Source organism: Daphnia magna, linkage group LG4 (assembly GCF_020631705.1).
Source record: "Daphnia magna isolate NIES linkage group LG4, ASM2063170v1.1, whole genome shotgun sequence".
Lineage (NCBI taxonomy): Eukaryota > Metazoa > Arthropoda > Branchiopoda > Diplostraca > Daphniidae > Daphnia > Daphnia magna.
Window position 1 is genome coordinate 6,958,563 of NC_059185.1, and position 5,804 is coordinate 6,964,366.

At 33.5% G+C, this 5,804-nt stretch overlaps 1 pseudogene; it reads left to right on the forward strand.

Moving 5' to 3' along the window:
- The first annotated feature begins 1,788 nt into the window (after positions 1-1,788).
- LOC123471341 lies at positions 1,789-4,551 on the forward strand (annotated as a pseudogene).
- The last annotated feature ends 1,253 nt before the right edge of the window (positions 4,552-5,804 follow it).

The following is a 5,804-nucleotide window of genomic DNA, read 5'->3' on the forward strand; positions in this document are numbered from 1 at the left end:
ACTCATTCAGACAAAGGGTTTTCTCAAGATTATTGTATTATTTTTTTATTCTAATTTTTATTTTTTAGCTGATATTTTTCTACCAAAATATATTTTTCTATTATACCTTTCGTTATGGCTTTTGGGTCCACTCCTGCTATTTTCTTCTTGAGACAACGCTTTGTCTTAATTTTATTAGAGTGCTTTTTTAGATCCATAAAATGTTGTCAGATAAATTGATGTAAAGCTATAGTTTTAAATAATTCAGATAAGACAGATGTTTTAAAATGAAACCAATTCCTACTATTCTTTTAGATTTCTAAAATATTGCTTTTTATATCTTGACAATATCCTTTGTCTCTCATGTTAACATTAGTCTTGAGAAACTGGTTTGTCTTCAAAATTTAATTGTTGTAATTCAGTAACATTTTGATTTGGAGCGATTAAATATTTGAAATTGTTTTATTATTTTTATTATTCATTGAAATTTTCACTTTTTTCCTTAAAACCTCATTGATTCTTGTTGTTAATAAGAAGAAGGTAGATAAGTGGTTATAGTAAGCCAAATAAGAACCAAGAAATAAATTTTTTCAATTGAAATTTTGGTTGTAAAAAAGATCGCAAATAGAATTACAGACTTTTAAAATTACATTACAGACTTTCACCCTATCCATCACCCTATCCATAGCCTACTTATTTAAGTAGACTATGACCCTATTCTATTCGTTTAAGAGGAACTACGCCATCTTATGGGATGTTAGGTAGTGAGTTTAAAATTTTTGAATCTTTTAAAAAATAAAACGAGTTAGAACCCCTACCGAGAAATGTAATGGATGCAGGTATTTATTTTTTAAATATCTAAATACTATTAAAAAGTAAAAAAAAAATCATTTTAGAAATACTAGATCCATTTTTTTTCCTATCTCGTTTATTTACATTGTTACTGTATGGTGCCAACTAACGGTCATATTCAAAGTGGAATATTCCTTTGAATATCCCTTAATTTGATCAATATCATTTTGAAACACGTTTGCTTGAGTTTTTTATCTAAAAATTATGGATAACAAATCTGAAACTTCATGTGATGAACAATGCGAGGAAAGAGATAGTGATCTTCCCAGGGCCAAATGAAAACGTAAATATACAAGAGAATCTTTAGCAGACAGACAAGGTGTTGAAAAACAAAAAAACCAATCGAAAAAATAAATAAAAAGGAATACTATTTTCAAGGTCGGTGGAAAAACGTTTAACTATACTGGTAGGAAACGTGAAAAAAAGAAAAATGTTCAAATAATAAAATTGGTAACGTTAATTGTCATGAAATGGTTTCTGCCACAATCTCTCAAATTCTTTAACAACTCACAGATACTAATCCTCTATTTGGTATGTAATTCTAATTAACTTGTCTCCTCCAAACATAGTGGTCTCTTCATATATACATTATAAATTTCTATTTTATTTCAGAAGAGTTAGATGAAGTTGAACGAAAACTGATTGAAAACTTAAAGGAAGACTTTAGAGCTGCTTCAACAAATCAGTTCGTAAGGAAAACTTGCCAAGAAATGCAATGTGATTAGAGAAAAGAATGGGAAAAAGTTCGAACTGACATTTTTGAAATTTATGTGTCAAAGCAACATTTAAGAAATAGTTGTTGTAATGTATGTCAAAAAGTTTTGGAGTCAGCTGCCGTTAGATGCATGACCTGCAAAAATCACCTGTGCTGGGATTGTGATGATGTTTTGCATTGTCGACAACCATTTCACCATAGATATCTTGTCAATAAGGAAATTTTGCAGCCATTGAAACCTTATGTGATTTGGGACAAAGATTGGAAATCTGTATTGAAAGGTGAAGCATTTTTAAACCAAATGTATTTCATATTTTTCAACTTAATTCTTTTCAAATATTTGTGTTCCTTGTTTTGTTCCAACTCAGTGTGATAAATGTAGCGGCAAAGGAAATATGAAACTCATACCTAACCCTGACCCAAATCTTCAAATAGCAGTTGTTATGCATCAAGGTATTTGATGTTTTATTTTCTATATCTATATCTGGTCTAATGAGATCTTTTACTTTCTTATTTGGAAAAGGCCGTTTTGATTTAAGAGCTGCAAGCTTCTTTGCATGGAATGCAGAGAGATTACAGACGCTGACAAAAACGACTATATTTACTCTGGATTTTGGCCTGCACGTGCCACAACTTCTATCAGTTATCTGTTTTGCGAAAAATTATTTGCTATGTGGTATCATCTGAGGCATAAATCCCCTTTGAATTCTGAAAAGATGTTTATCAGTACTATAGCAGAAATTTCAAAGGAATCTGGGAGAGTTAATTGTTTAGAATTTAAGTAAGATATATGATTCATGAGAAAGTACATCATATATTTTTTTTATTTAGAGCCCAATTGTGAACGAACCTTTGTTCTCAAGGGCATTTAAGGAATTGGAGCTTTGTCGCTTAAATATCAAGGTAAAAATTAAGAATATGAGCACAGTGTCTTGTCTCCCTTGTGGGAAATCTCCCGTAATGGGCTCTTCAGATGGGAATGTCGAGTTGAAACGCCATGCCTCTGCTGGAAAGGTTCGAAATCCACAAAACGAAAGAGAAAGGTTTATTTTTAGTAAATAAAAGAATCCATTTACGAAATTGATAACTTCAATTTGATAACTAGCATCAAAGAAGAAGCAGCGAGGTTTGGTGACTTGGTCAATAACTCGGACAAGAATGTAGCAAATTTTCGTATCAGAATTTACACCAAAATAAAAAAAGTTATAGTTTTTAATTTAAATAATTAAATAATACAGCTGATTAAAGGCATTTTTTTCCTTCAGACACAAAAAAAGGAGATGTGTGGAGGCTCAGCTTTTAAAGCTGCGAAGGTAGATTCTTGTAAAAGATCAAAATCCGATGAGACCGGTCTTCTTCTCAGTTTCTGCCGTCATGGGTTAGGGCTGGGTGCAATCAACATTCACGAAGGGGAATCTATGACATACACTTTATTTATCCAAAAACTTGTATTTGGATTGAACTGCTAATTTTTCTGCAATGATGTCATTTGCAGATACGAAAAATTTGTAAGAAAAGTGGTTATAGCTTTTCCGGAGTATCAGCAGATGACAAGTAAAATGAAAGGCATTTTACCCAGAATGCACGTCAAAGCTCATCATTGGCCGTGTCAGGTGAAACCGTAATGTGCCAGTTACAGTTCAGTTACAGATTAATTCAATTTTTCGAGTTCTAGATTCTCTATAATCCCCACTGGCAGAAAGGAGCTGGTCTCACTGTTGGTTAGGAGCAGGAGCAAGTCTTTTCTAAACTGTCTCTCTATGGTTATGTAACGAAGCATATTAGCAAAGCAAGTAAGTCATTCCCATTTATTATTAATCTTCGTATATTTACGATTGTATGTTCTTAGACCGGACGGATTTACTTTCTGCTGGAATTCTGTACTGGAACTGGGGTAAAATTGAAAGAATGCCTTCAATTCTCAGTAATAAAAAAAAAGGGTGTATAACGTTTTACATGCTATTCTTATTTTTCGGAAAGACTTCGAAGTGTGTAGTTGTATATAATGATAAGTTGACCTCTCTATTGAACTCCAATCAGTGTAACATTGAAGATCTTCCAGAAATCTTAAAAGAATTGAAAGCAAAAGCTCTGGCTAATCTGGGATCACGACAAAACAGAAATACTCCTATTGATAAGCTGAAACGAAACCTTGTGGGGCTTTTCATTTTTTCGAAGAATGTCTCTATTTTTATCTCCTTGTCAAGCCGATGACTTCAAAAAAAAATTCTTACTTATTATTTTCCACAGTTAATTGTAAAATTACAATTAGATTCCTGCAAGAGTCGTACAAAGTTCCGGGAAGTGTTAACTAAAATTAAAGGAAAAGCTGTGAAATTATTTTCATTAATTAATTCAAAATACAGAGCTATACATGGAATAATTTCGATGGAGGATTTTGAGAAGGGTATTTTCCCGTGGGATCTCAACTCTGAAGATGATTCAGAGAATGAATCTTCAATTTGTAATTTCTGTAGTTTTTTCTGCACTAGTGGTACGCAATGTTATCTAATCGTTCTTGTCAAACAGTGTCACTTAATCAGAAGTATGAACTCGTTGATACTTGGATGCTACTGCAAAGAGACGAGGAAGAGATCAAGCTCTGCAAAATGGAGATGAAAGAGTATATCTTGTACCTTGACTCAGCTCGCTCCTCTTTGAATAGAAATCTCATTGACCAGAACGTTTCATGCGAGGAAACTAATCAGTTTATAGCTGGTAAAGCAATCTTGATTTGATGTGAAATCGCCAGATTAGATGTTAAGATTCAATTTTCTCTGGAAACATTTCAGCTGTATTCAGAAGCCGATTTTATTCGGCTCACCCAATGTTAAGCAATTGAAGTTAATCCTGCAGGAGATGTCGAAAGTGGCATCGAGTCTTACACTTCTGAGGAACCACATGACTTAGAAAGCACGCTGACCGAAGATTCCGATGAATTGGGCGAAGACACTGAAGAAGAAAGCGAGGAATCGTTCGAGTTTACTGATAGCGACCAAAATTAGGTTATTTTCTTTAATAAATGTTTTATCAAATTGTAAAAAACTGTTCCGAATAAAAAAAATGTATCACGGTAATAAGATGAATTCTATCGTTGGTGCGTTTTCTACTGAAAAAGTGTGTCTATTATGCGTTAATTGTTCGATTAAAAGGATTTAATAGTACATGGCGCATAGAACAAAGATTGTTTTTTATTACATCCACGTTATTAAAAAATCCGTGGAATAATTTATGTAATAAAGTGGTATCCACAATATCCGAATTAAATCCTTAGCTAAAAAATGTTTAAATAAAAAGAATATCCACGATAGCTAATCAGTACACTTGTATAGTATAGGCTCTAGAATCAGAATTTGTTTAAATTGAATTACAAAATCAAATAATGTTGAAGTAGGAATCGGGTTCAGCAACTCCTTCTGCTAGTTGGGAAAACCCACTTACGCCTAAGAGGAGTGGAGACACTACTGTCAAAGTGCTGGGTGTAATTGGGCTCGCTTGCTCTCTGTGTTCTGATATCTTTTCATGGTAACATTGTAATTTTCCCTGCTCTCTTAAATATAACTACTGAAAACCTATTGCAATACTTGTCAATGCCTGTATATATATATATATAGATATAGTGTCATACTTCATCAGGTTATGGGCCCAGTATGCTTATATAAGTTTAAGATTGACAGAACAACAATGCCCGAGATGAAGTATTTGATTTCTTAATGGAAAATGCAATTGAGCAAGAGGCCCAGGCTATTATTCTCCAGGTAGTTTTGCTTATATTCCTCATATTCTACACATACTTACTAGGTTTCTTCCTCTAAAAACCTTTCTCTTAACACTATATACACTTAACTGGATATATGTGTACCTAATATTAGAATGGAAAAACAAAGACTACTTAAAAAAAACAACATAAAAAATTGAATCCACTTAATTTAATCAGAATAGATGGGCGGACATCGATAACCGAGAAGGAGAAGTGATTAGGCAGTCAATCCGGAGCCAAATGCGGAACAACATATCAATGCTGAGATTGATATGTAACAGGCACTAGTAATAATTGACATGTCGATCATACCTCAACCTTTAGAAGAACAGCCCACTAGAAGATCAAAACGTCAACTACCCTACGTAAACTACAAGGAAGACACATCAGATGGATCCGAAATAGAAGAAGGTACGAGGGCAGTCCTTGAGACAATGGGGTTAGAACATGATCCATCAACACCGTATAGCCCAGTTAGTGCTCTTCTCCTGGAACCAT